Here is an 11,931-nt window from a genome sequence, read left to right as displayed (position 1 = left end):
GGGAGCAGCGCACACTGAGCGCTGGCTCCCTGCTCTCCTAGTTACAGCACACATCGGGTTAATTACCCGATGTGTACTGCAGCTAAATGTGCACAGAGCAGGAGCCGGCACTGACAGTGAGAGCGGCGGAGGCTGGTAACAAAGGTAAATATCGGGTAACCAAGGACAGGGCTTCTTGGTTACCCGATGTTTACTGTGGTTACCAGCCTCCGCAGAAGCCGGCTCCTGCTGCCTGCACATTTAGTTGTTGCTGTCTCGCTGTCACACACAGCGATCTATGCTTCACAGTGGGACAGCAACAACTAAAAAATGGCCCAGGACATTCAGCAACAACCAACGACCTCACAGCAGGGGCCAGGTTGTTGCTGGATGTCACACACAGCGACATCACTAGCAACATCGCTGCTACGTCACAAAAGTTGTTCGTTAGCAGCGATGTTGCTAGCGATGTTGCTTAGTGTGATGGGGCCTTAATTCTCCAAGAACAGCTCAGCCACTAAATTGTATCAGACACTGTTTCAAGAATTATTGCTTTGTCTTATACATTGTTCTTAGCTATATCCATAGCGTTTATATACTAGTACACTAACTCCGAGTGGCTATGATACCATTCTTGTACGAGTCCATCGGGATAAAATCCAGATATATTTTGTATGTGATAGTGATCCACATTATTTGTGTGGGTCAGAACACGTCTGTTTGTCAGGCATTTCTCATTTCATGCCTGGTAAAGCAGGAGAAATCCAAATCATCATAAAGGGAGTGCTGTGGACATGGAGGCTGCTTGTCATCCATGTGTGACCATCACATTAACCGTATAATGGCTTCATTAGTTTACCGTCTGTGTTCATCAAATCAAGCAGTCCGTACAGAAAAGGCGGAGGATAAAGGGCTCTATTGTAGATCTTATTATAGTCCCTATAAGCGGGCATTTGCACCTACACTTTATTATTCCTCCCCTTCCCAGTCTATTGCCGCAGTCATGTGTTCCAGGTCCCTCCAGAGAAATTGGAGGTTTGATATTTACTATTGGAAGGTCAGCATCTGTATAAATAAGTGTGTGTGCACTAAGATTGCCTTTCTGTTGCTAAAAGGCACCCATTGTGTGCGCCCAGATAATGCGACCACGTGCATACATTACAATGCGGCAGCTCGGCCTTTGCTTATTCCGGGGATGGATCGTCCCTTGGCCAGACTCTAGTCTAGATCAAAGCACAGGATATTTTTTGGACTGGAAGATGTAATTTAAATGCTTCTAAATTTTCACATTGAATATTTTCATAGTTCAGACCTTGGTGAGGATGGCACTTATGCCTAAAGGGAATCTGTCACCACGTTTGCCCTATCTAAACTGTTAATATGGACATAAAGGTTATAGAATGCTGAAAAATGTCACACCTGTCTGCATCATATCAGATGCCTTGTTGTGGATAAATCATCTTTTATAATTTTATGTAAATAAGGTCTTCTAGGCTATGGGGCGTATCCTGCCTGGAAGATAACTCCGCCTCCAGAGCTTATTTTAAATAAATGGGGCGTGACCAGTGGGATGGCCGCTCTGTGCTCTCATTGCAGAGCTGTGTGTGATTATAACTGACATTTCTGCAGGTTCTTCTCAGCTTCAGCCTCCATCTCACAGGCAGACAGGGTTTCTATAGTGTTGCAATGAACACCAAAAGATACTGAGCTGTAACAAATGTTCAGTAAACATGCAACATTACAAGCAGGTGAATTGCAGCCTCAAGACTAGAAAAAAAAACACAGAGAAAAATTGTAGGAAAAATACCCTGACTATAAATAAATAAATTGCAAGTGCTTAATAACAGGGTACTTAGTATATACATTTTTGCAAAAAGGTAAGAAGCCGTCCCACCTCGTCACGGTGTACCCATCTGGGACGGTCCCTAACCTACTAAAGTTAAAAACATTTTCTATACCTGACTTGTGTCTATCAAAACTCCAATATGAATGATAAGAAGTGGTCAGCTGGGTCCCAGATTAAATACACAGCAAAGTGGGAAGCAGATTGATTGCCCAGTCTCAGTATAAGGAGGGCTGCGCCCCCAACTTGCACTAAGGCAAGAAAGCAAACAAAAAACACCAAAAAACTGAGCTGTAACAAATGTTCAATAAACATGCAACATTACAAGCATGTGAATTGCAGCCTCAAGACTAGAAAAAAAAACAAAGAGAGGTCTCGCGGGGCCCGACCCGTGCGCCGGAGCTCGCAGCAGCGCCGTACTGGGACAGGGAGCCGCTACCGCTGGGTCTGGAAATCGAGGAGAGAGAAAGAAGGAAGGAGGAGATGGTGGCCCATACGATACGGGAAAAAGAGAGCCTGAGACAAGCGACCTTCCGTGTCTGGGGCCTGCTGTATGAGGGGCAGGTGAGGCGGTTTGATGTCCGCCGGGGCTATGGATTCATTTATGAACCGGGCCTGGAGGCCGAAGTGTTTATAGCCCGGCGGGATGTGAATGCTCACCTGCCAGAAGAGCACCCAGGCCGCAACCTGATGCCAGGGGACCTTGTACAGTACACCCGGCACTGCGGGGAGAGGGGGTGGTTTGCGCTGGATGCCAAGTTAAGGGGCAGCCAGGAGGCCCGTGTGAGCGCCGCGCCCCCTCCGTCAGGTGATGTCGAGGACTCAGAGTAAGGGCAGCGAAGTACCGTTGCACCGTCCCTGTCGGGACCACCTGTGTGTTGAAAGCCTTGTTTTAAAGTTTAAAAGTTATGAGAAAATGAAAGTGATCAACCGATGAGCAAGTAACCTGATTGTCAGTAACCGTGATTGACCCAGCCATTGCCGGCACCGTTGTCCCCGTGGGGACCGTTTGAAAAGTTGCGTACGGGACTCCTTACGGACAAGCCCATGAACTTGCAGGGCAACCACAGACGTTAGTGGCATGTAAATATATTTTGTTGCAGCTTACCGTTACCGCCACCGGAGAGGCAGGTTGCAGGGAGGGCCCGCAGTGGAGCAGGCTGGGGCCCAGCCACCACCGGAACCGGTGGCTACCCTCTGGAGGGGAAGGACAGATCCCGCTCGGGTGACTTGGTTCAGGACTGGGGTCAAGGGGTGCTGCCTGTTTCTTAGGGGCAGCATCAGGGCCAGGTTACTTGGGTGGGAGAGAGCGGCAGCAGCAATCGTTTGAAATGTTACCGTAACGTTTAAGAAAAGTGCCTCCCGTTGTGGGATGATGTTCTTTTACTTGTATGTATGTTTTTATCTTTTTTTCAGAAAAACAAAACCGGTGTTGGACGGGCAGCCCGCGGACGGTCTGCATTTTGCTAAGGGGGAATGTGACGCCCTGGGCAATCCAGGGGTCACAGGTAAAGACACCACCACACCCTACACCCCGGATAGGTACACCAAAGCTACACCAGAAATCCTTGTTGCCTTCCTCCAGGGGCTGATGTCCACACCAGGGGGTGGGCCAGGCGGTTGGCTCCTCCCACCGAGGAGTTCACAGTCCTGGAGGCGGGAAAACCAGGCAGTTAGTGGGAGTTGAAGGAAGAGTGAAGTGGTAGAGGAGCAAGAGAGAGGAGTTGAAGTGAAGGAGAAAGTGACAGTTTGGAAAGCCTGAAGTTGGTCCGGGTGTGTGCCCCGGACTGAGACAGCAAGGTTAGCAGACGGTGGTGACCGTCTGCAGGAGAGGCTGATCGGAGGTTGCCGAAAGGACCGTGGACGGGTGGTGGCCCGGCGGTACCGGACCGGTATACAAAGGGAAGCCAGCACCATTGGCAGGGGCCTTTCGGATCCCGGCAAGGCTAGGAGTCGCCGTGAATTTGCCAAATCCATCAGTGAAGGGGACCTCCGGGTCTCCCAACAACTAAGTCCCGATTGAAGGCAACAGTCCAACCGTAGGAGAGAGACACCGCCACCGCCAAGGCACCAGTTTCTCAGGGCCAGCGCCTGCGGGCACAGAGGGGCTCCTCCAGCCCATATCCAAGTCGGGGAGCGGGTTACCGGTGGGAATCCATCGCTACCAACATTGACTTAGGTGCAGGGACAGAGACTGTCACCGCCAACTACCGGGGAAAAGCAACAGCAGCCATCCGTGGGAACCGTCTTTCCAGCCGTGTGTTTTACCGAGAACTGTGTCAACGTCTCAGGCTGAGTGAGTACCACCGTGCCGTGAGGCACAGCGCTGCCCCCCCGCGACCCTACACCTCACCAAGCCCCGCACCGGGCCGGCCATCCCTCATCCCCCATCTCATCACTGGGCCCCGGGACAACCACCCCCTACCCACGGAGGGGAGAAATAACAACAAAGCTGCTTCCTGTCACCGCTCCCGGGATCCCTATACAGAGCAGCGGTGGTGTCCACACAATCACCACAACCGTGGGTGGCGTCACGGACAATAAATCCCCAAAACCAATCCCCTTTTCACTCACGGGCGAGGAGCGCCGCTCGAGTCCCCGGGATCCGGCCCATCGCTCGAGCCACCATGCAGCAGAGGCCGCAGCAGCAGCGGCAGCCGGACCCGAGCAGTGGGAGAGCGCAGCGTCCCCTCCTCCGCCCGCGACACCACCACCCCAGAAGGCCCAGATCTGAGCAGCGCCGCCGGCTGCTGGCACGGGGGCGGCACACTGCTCTCAGATGGGAGAGCAAAAATCTAGTGACAGTTTCCCTTTAATGCACCCTCGTGCCCTTTTTTCCTCACGTAAGTAAAGCACATGCATCTGGCATCATCATAATGTCTAAGAAAACAGAGATTGGCATGGGCACGCTCACCAGTTTGCAGCTATATGGCTACACACAATAAGTAGTGATGCCCTGTGTGTTATGCCACATTTCGATCGTAGTCAGCAGAAGAAGCAATTCAGACTGGCCAGTCCTCAGCTAGCCGAGGCCATGTGATCCTTGGGGCAATGTTCTGCTTGGAAACCATGGCTCTTGGCAGTCATGTGGATGTTACGCTGGCCTAAACATTGTTTCAGACCAAGCACAGCCCTTGATGGTCATGGTGCTGCCTAATGGCAGGATATTTTGCTCTGCTGTATTTATGGCATGGTAGAGATGGGCAGACTGATGGGAGGCTAAATCTTATTATACTGTAGGAGCAGAAATGGATTCCTATTATGTGGCATGTTACTTACTGGGCTCCTTGCTTTAGTTTTTATAATATCACTGTTTTAGCTGCTGGGCTATTCAGTGATGACTTCCTTACAATGGGGCCACATCACTGATTGATAGCTTTCTGTGTGCACAATGCATAGGCAGAAAGTTGTCAATTATTGGTGGTGAGGGATAGCTAGAACTTGTGAATATCAAAGACTGCATAGATGAAGCTCATCACTGAAAGGACTAGCATAACTATGGGAAGAACCCCATCATTAGAATTGGGGTTTCTGCCTCTATTTTCTCTTGTCAGATGGGGCAGCACAAACATGGTAACAGATTCTTTTCAATAGGGGAACTAAAATATGTGTGCGCTAAATACTAGGAACATGGACAGTCCATAGATGAATGTATGACATTGCTTGGGATGTGTTCAGATCAGCACCATGGGCAGCGCCTGCTATTTTCTGCTTTCAGTCATCACTCTCCTGTGCTCTTGCCAGCCATTAACCCTGTCACTCACAGGCTGGTCTCGTTCCAGCAATTCAGCTAATTGCCTTTTAATAGTGTATTGTGCAACTCTTTATTACCCTGTCATATCTCCCCCCTGAGAATGCAGAGAGGAAAGGAGTGTGCCAAAAGGACAAGAAGGGTAGGGGGAAGGGAACACTGTGTCAGCCATAGTAATAATAATACTCTTATGGCACAGGAGCTGGATAGGAATTTAAAGGTAAGGCAAGAAGGGGAGAACCAGAAAGGAGAAGAGAAAAATGTGAGATTCGTATATCTGGACCATCCGTGTCTGGTTTTTGAGCCTGAACAGTTGACCATTGATGTAAACATGGCATCAGTTGTCCCTAGGCTTTTTTCCCAGTTTCTTTTGCTACATCAAAAAATGCTCTCTGGCGTTTCAAAGTGCATAGGGAAACAACTAATGCTTTGGATGAATGGAAAAGATCCCATAGAAAACTATTTAATGCATTCTTCTAGCATCTTATTTATTTTACTCAATTATATAGCACCATTAATTCCACTGAAATCATCCCCATTGGGGACTGCACTATAAATTTCCTATCAGTTGTCTTTTGAGTGTGGGAAGAAACCAGAGAACCTGGAATAAATCTCTGGGAACTGGAGGAGGACAGAGAAACTTCTTGCATGAGTTTCCTTTTTCCGCTTCTTTGCCATACAGAAGGCGTGAAAGCTTAATAGCCAGCTGGAGGGAAAAGGCTGTCCGCTTTATTGGTTAGAGATGAGCACTCCCGAGGTTCGGGGCTCCTACCAAACACAGATGCAGTGATGTCACTCAGCTTCACTGTGGCTACAGCTGGAGTCCTCCACCTGTGACCGCACATCATCTGAGTGACGTCCCTGTGATCACACGGCTCACTTTAGTCACTCGGGTGATTTGCTGTCACAGGTGGAGGACTCCAGCTGTGGCTGTGGCTAATCTGAGTGACGTCACCACTTATCACATGGTTCACTTCAGTCGCTGGAGCTCACAGCGGGCAGTCATGTTCTATGGCTCTTGCTGTGAGCTTCAGATGTAGCAGTGCTGGAAGCGTCGTGGAACCTCGTGTGGATTATAGTGGACCTGGAGGAGTGTATGAGGGGTTAATAAAGTGGTGAAAGAGGCTGTTTTTTGTCTTTTATTTCAAATAAAGGATTTTTAGGTGTTTGTGTTTATTTACTTTCACTTACAGATTAGTGATAGGGGGGTGTCTCATAGACACCTGCCATCAGTAAAGCTAGGGCTTAGTAGCAGCTGTGGGCTGTTATTAACGCCTTATTACCTTGATTGCCACCACACCAGGGCAACGGGAAGAGCCGGGCACAGCACCAGAATTAGCACCTCTCTGGGGCAGCTGCGGGCTGCTATTGTTATCCTGGAAAGGTCCAAATAACCATGGCCCTTCCCACCATAATAATATCAGTGCCCAGTTGTCTGCTGTACCTTGGCTGGTTTTAGAAAATTGGGGTGGACCCCACATCATTTTTTTTAAATAAATCAATTTTTTTTAAAAAGCGCGGGATCATAACCAGCCAAGGTACAGCAAACAGCTGAGGGTTGCAGCCAACATCTGCTGCTGTTCCTGTGCTGGATAAGAAAAATGGGGGGGGGACCCCATGTAATTTTTTTAACATAAAATCATTAAAAAAACAGTTGGCCAAGCTAGCTATCCCTCTATTTATCGAGCTTTTCTGTTATTTCTTTCTATCTATTCTATCTGTTCTTTATTATCTATTATATATGTTATTTCTTTCTGTCTATTCTATATGTCCTTTATATCTATTCTTTCTATCAATAGATTTGACTTAAAAAATGCATTGGGTAAAAAATGCATTGGGCAAAATCACAGTAAAAACGCGGCTAAATGCATGCTTTTTTATGCGTTTTTGTTGTGGGTGTATTTTTTTGGGCAAAAAACGCTGCATCGTTGTAGTAAAAAAAAAGATGCAGTGTGCGCACATGGCCTTATAGTCTTACTACTTTTTCCCTTCACTCCACCTTCATGACCCTTGCGCCCTTATAGCAGCTGCATGGTTTGCATTTGCGGTATGGTCGCCTATGTCCACAATCATATTGTAAATTCTGAATATTTGTCTGTGTCTTATACCAGACAATGCTCATTATTATTATTGGCTGCCTCAATAGTCATCACTGGATACAAATATGCCTTGAGTCATACAGTTGGAAGGACACAAAGCCCCGCTCTTAGCTGCCTATTCATGTACCTTGCAGCTGACCGCACTCATATTACAAGCCTGACAATACCTGCCTCCTGCCATACAGGGGAACCATATAGAAAGAGCTGCCTACAGGGAAACTGTATGTTCTGTAATATTGTATATAAGTAGGGATATAATAGAACAATCCAAACCAAGATTATAGGAGTATTCTTACAGACTATAATCTGCAAATATGCTAGTAGAAATGCTTTCTAGCCCATAATATTACTGATAAAAGTTATGTCCAGAAGATTAATTGTCAATGATGAGAACAATAAAGTATATTGTGCTATAATGCTGAAGAATCCAATCTAGTGAGGGACTGGAGATAAGAGTGATTGATCATATTGTTTGCTGATATGAAGTAAGTCCAGTGTAGCAGGGTGGGAGGAGGTGGGTGCAGACTGGTAGAGGCGGTGCTGCTTCTCCTCTGGAGCTGCACCTGCCCTGTGTAGAGATGGGGGGTATATAAGGGGCAGAGAAACCCTGGGCTGGGTATGGTGAGATGATGGAGGCTCAGTAGCAGTGCTCCCTGCAGGCTGGAAGTGCTGCTCTGGAGCTTGTTACTGCTGCACAGATGGACATGACACCTACTAGGTAACAGGAGTCTCCGCTTCTTCACTCTCTGGAGGGATCTGCACCAGGACTGCTCCTGCTCTCCTCTTCTGTCCTCCTGCTCTCCTCTTCTGTCCTCCTGCTCCTGCTCTCCTCTTCTGTCCTCCTGCTCTCCTCTTCTGTCCTCCTTTTCCTTGTGTCTGTATAGTCTCCTTAGTGACTGATTCACACTCTCTGGTAGGATCTGCACTAGGACTGTTCCTGCTCTCCTCTTCTGTCCTCCTGCTCTCCTCTTCTGTCCTCCTGCTCTCCTCTTCTGTCCTCTTTTTCCTTCTGTCTGTATAGTCTCCTTACTGACTGATTCACACTGTCTGGTGGGATCTGCACTAGGACTGTTCCTGCTCTCCTCTTCTGTCCTCCTTTCCTTCTGTCTGTATAGTCTCCTTACTGACTGATTCACACTCTCTGGTGGGATCTGCACCAGGACTGCTCCTGCTCTCCTCTTCTGTCCTCCTGCTCCTGCTCTCCTCTTCTGTCCTCTTTTTCCTTGTGTCTGTATAGTCTCCTTACTGACTGATTCACACTCTCTGGTGGGATCTGCACCAGGACTGCTCCTGCTCTCCTCTTCTGTCCTCCTGCTCCTGCTCTCCTCTTCTGTCCTCCTTTTCCTTCTGTCTGTATAGTCTCCTTACTGACTGATTCACACTCTCTGGTGGGATCTGCACCAGGACTGCTCCTGCTCTCCTCTTCTGTCCTCCTGCTCCTGCTCTCCTCTTCTGTCCTCCTTTTCCTTCTGTCTGTATAGTCTCCTTACTGACTGATTCACACTGTCCGGTTAGAATTCGGATCCTTCTTGTTTTCGTGTCGATCTGTATCTGTTGTGTGCTCTGTGTCTTCTCTGCCGCTTCTTCTCCATTCTTTCTCTTTTCCTCTCCTTTCATTCCAGTCCCTTCACACTGAGCTCTGATCTGTTTTCCCATTCTCCTTGTCCTCTCCTCTTTCTTTATTTTCTCATATCTGCCCGTCTTTTTCTTGTTTCTTTCTTATCACCTTTGTCTCCGCTATTCTTTTTTCCCTCTCTACCTTCCTTCTCTACTTTTCTGCCTCTCTTCTTTTTTTTTTCCATTCCCCCTCTTCATTCCTGCTCTTTTCTTTCTTTCCTGTCCATTCTGCTGGCTTTTCTTTCTGTCTTTATTATCCTGTGTTATATTTGTCCTTCTCTTCTCCATATCTTTCTTTACTTATTGTAATTAGTTTATTGCTTTCTTGTGTTGTCCTTATCTTTGTTTTATATCTTTCATTTTTCCTTTCTTTCTTTCTTTTCTTTCTTTCTTATTTCTCTTTTCATCCTTTCTTCCTTATCTTTTTGGTCTTATTCCTCTGCTACCTCCTATTTCATGCTCTCTTCTCTACTAACCCTTCCTTACTGTTTCTATTCCATTTTTTCACTCTAGTCATCTTTCCTCTTTGTTCCTCCGTTTTACTTTTTTCTTATATTTCTTTACTTTTTTTCCCTCTTCTGTTTCTCTTTGTCATTCTCTCTCTCTCTCTCTCTCTCATTTCTCTCTCCTCTCATTCTCTCTCTCTGTATCTTTCTTGCTCTTCCTTCATATTTTTTTCTTTTCCTCTCTTTCTCTCTTATTTCTTCTTTAACACCCCATCCTAACTTCTCTTCCATCTCTTCCTCTCTCTTTCCCTATATCACTCCTCCTCTCTATACTTTTCTCATTGTTTCACTCTTTGTCACCAAATCTATTTCTTTCTTTGATGTAAGCTTTAGTTCTCACTCTTCCAGTAGGCACTTGTTACACTTTCTTGGTGCAGCTAAAGGTGACATATCTAATTCAACTTACCTATCCTGTGACGAGTGCTCACTCAGCCTGCCTGCCCTGTGCTGGGTGCTCACTCAGCCTTTCTGTCCTGTGCCGGCTGCTCACTCACCCACCTGTCCTGTGACGAGTGCTCACTCAGCCTGTCTTGTGCAGAATGCTGTCTCAGCCTTACTGTCCGGTGCCGAGTGCTCACTCAGCCTTTCTGTCCTGTGCCGAGTGCTCATTCAGCCTATCAGTATTGTGCCGAGAGCTGACTCATCTACTTGTCCTGTGCTGAGTTCTCACTCACCTACCTGTCATGTACAGAGTTCTCACTCACCTACATGTCATGTACATAGTTCTCACTCACCTACCTGTCATGTACATAGTTCTCACTCACCTACCTGTCATGTATATAGTTCTCACTCACCTACCTGTCATGTACATAGTTCTCACTCACCTACCTGTCATGTACAGAGTTCTCACTCACCTACCTGTCATGTACAGAGTTCTCACTCACCTACCTGTCATGTACATAGTTCTCACTCACCTACCTGTCATGTACATAGTTCTCACTCACCTACCTGTCATGTATATAGTTCTCACTCACCTACCTGTCATGTACAGAGTTCTCACTCACCTACCTGTCATGTACAGAGTTCTCACTCACCTACCTGTCATGTACAGAGTTCTCACTCACCTACCTGTCATGTACATAGTTCTCACTCACCTACCTGTCATGTACATAGTTCTCACTCACCTACCTGTCATGTACATAGTTCTCACTCACCTACCTGTCATGTACATAGTTCTCACTCACCTACCTGTCATGTACATAGTTCTCACTCACCTACCTGTCATGTACAGAGTTCTCACTCACCTACCTGTCATGTACAGAGTTCTCACTCACCTATCTGTCATGTACAGAGTTCTCACTCACCTATCTTTCTTGTGCCTTGTGCTTACTCTGCCTACAAGTCTTGTGAAAAGTGTTCACTCATCTAAGTGCCCTGTACCGACATCTCACTCACCTTCTTGTCCTGTACAAAATTCTCCATCATCTATCTGTCCTGTGCCGAATACTCACTCATCTACCTGACCTGTTCCGAGTTATCACTCAACTAACTCTTGTGTGCCGAGTGCTCACTTACCTACCTGTCCTATACAGAGTTCTCACTTACCTACCTGTCCTATTCAGAGTTCTCACTCACCTAACTGTCCTGTGCAGAGTGCTCACTCAGCCTGCCTGCCCTATACAGAGCTCTCCCTCAAGTACCTGTCCTGTGAAGAATGCTCACTTGCCTACCTGTCCTGTGCCGAGTGCTCACTCACCTGTCCTGTGCAGAGTGCTCACTCACCTACCTGTCCTGTGCAAAGTGCTCACTTACCTACCTGTCCTATACAGAGTTCTCACTTACCTACCTGCCCTATACAGAGTTCTCACTCACCTACATGTCCTGTGCAGAGTGCTTACTCAGCCTGCCTGTCCTATACAGAATTCTCCCTCAAGTACCTGTCCTGTGAAGAATGCTCACTCAGCCTATCTGTCCTGTGCCGAGTGCTCACTCACTTACCTGTCCTGTGCAGGTTAGTGCACTCACCTACCTGCAGCCACTGAGTGTCTGGACACTGCTGATGCCTACCTAACATGTCATGCTGTATACATCGATCTCTTTTGGATTAGGTGCTGCAAACCCAAAATAACAAAATCCTTCCCAACATCATCCAGAAAATTCACTTCCCAATAATCAATGAGGCAGAAAAATTGACTA

General features: G+C 47.3%; 1 protein-coding gene across 1 annotated transcript in view; it reads left to right on the top strand.

The window, feature by feature from the left end:
- Positions 1-8,295: 8,295 nt before the first annotated feature.
- Positions 8,296-11,931, top strand: part of SLC32A1 (solute carrier family 32 member 1) — a 34,499-nt gene continuing 30,863 nt past the window's right edge. Inside the window, exon 1 of the mRNA XM_075349856.1 lies at positions 8,296-8,390. The gene's annotated coding sequence lies outside the window, so the exon portion shown is untranslated. The remainder of the gene's footprint in view (positions 8,391-11,931) is intronic.

Source organism: Anomaloglossus baeobatrachus, chromosome 5, assembly GCF_048569485.1.
Source record: "Anomaloglossus baeobatrachus isolate aAnoBae1 chromosome 5, aAnoBae1.hap1, whole genome shotgun sequence".
NCBI classification, from domain to species: Eukaryota; Metazoa; Chordata; class Amphibia; order Anura; family Aromobatidae; genus Anomaloglossus; species Anomaloglossus baeobatrachus.
The sequence above is the reverse complement of the archived record's forward strand: the minus strand, read 5'-3'. Positions and strand labels throughout refer to the sequence as shown.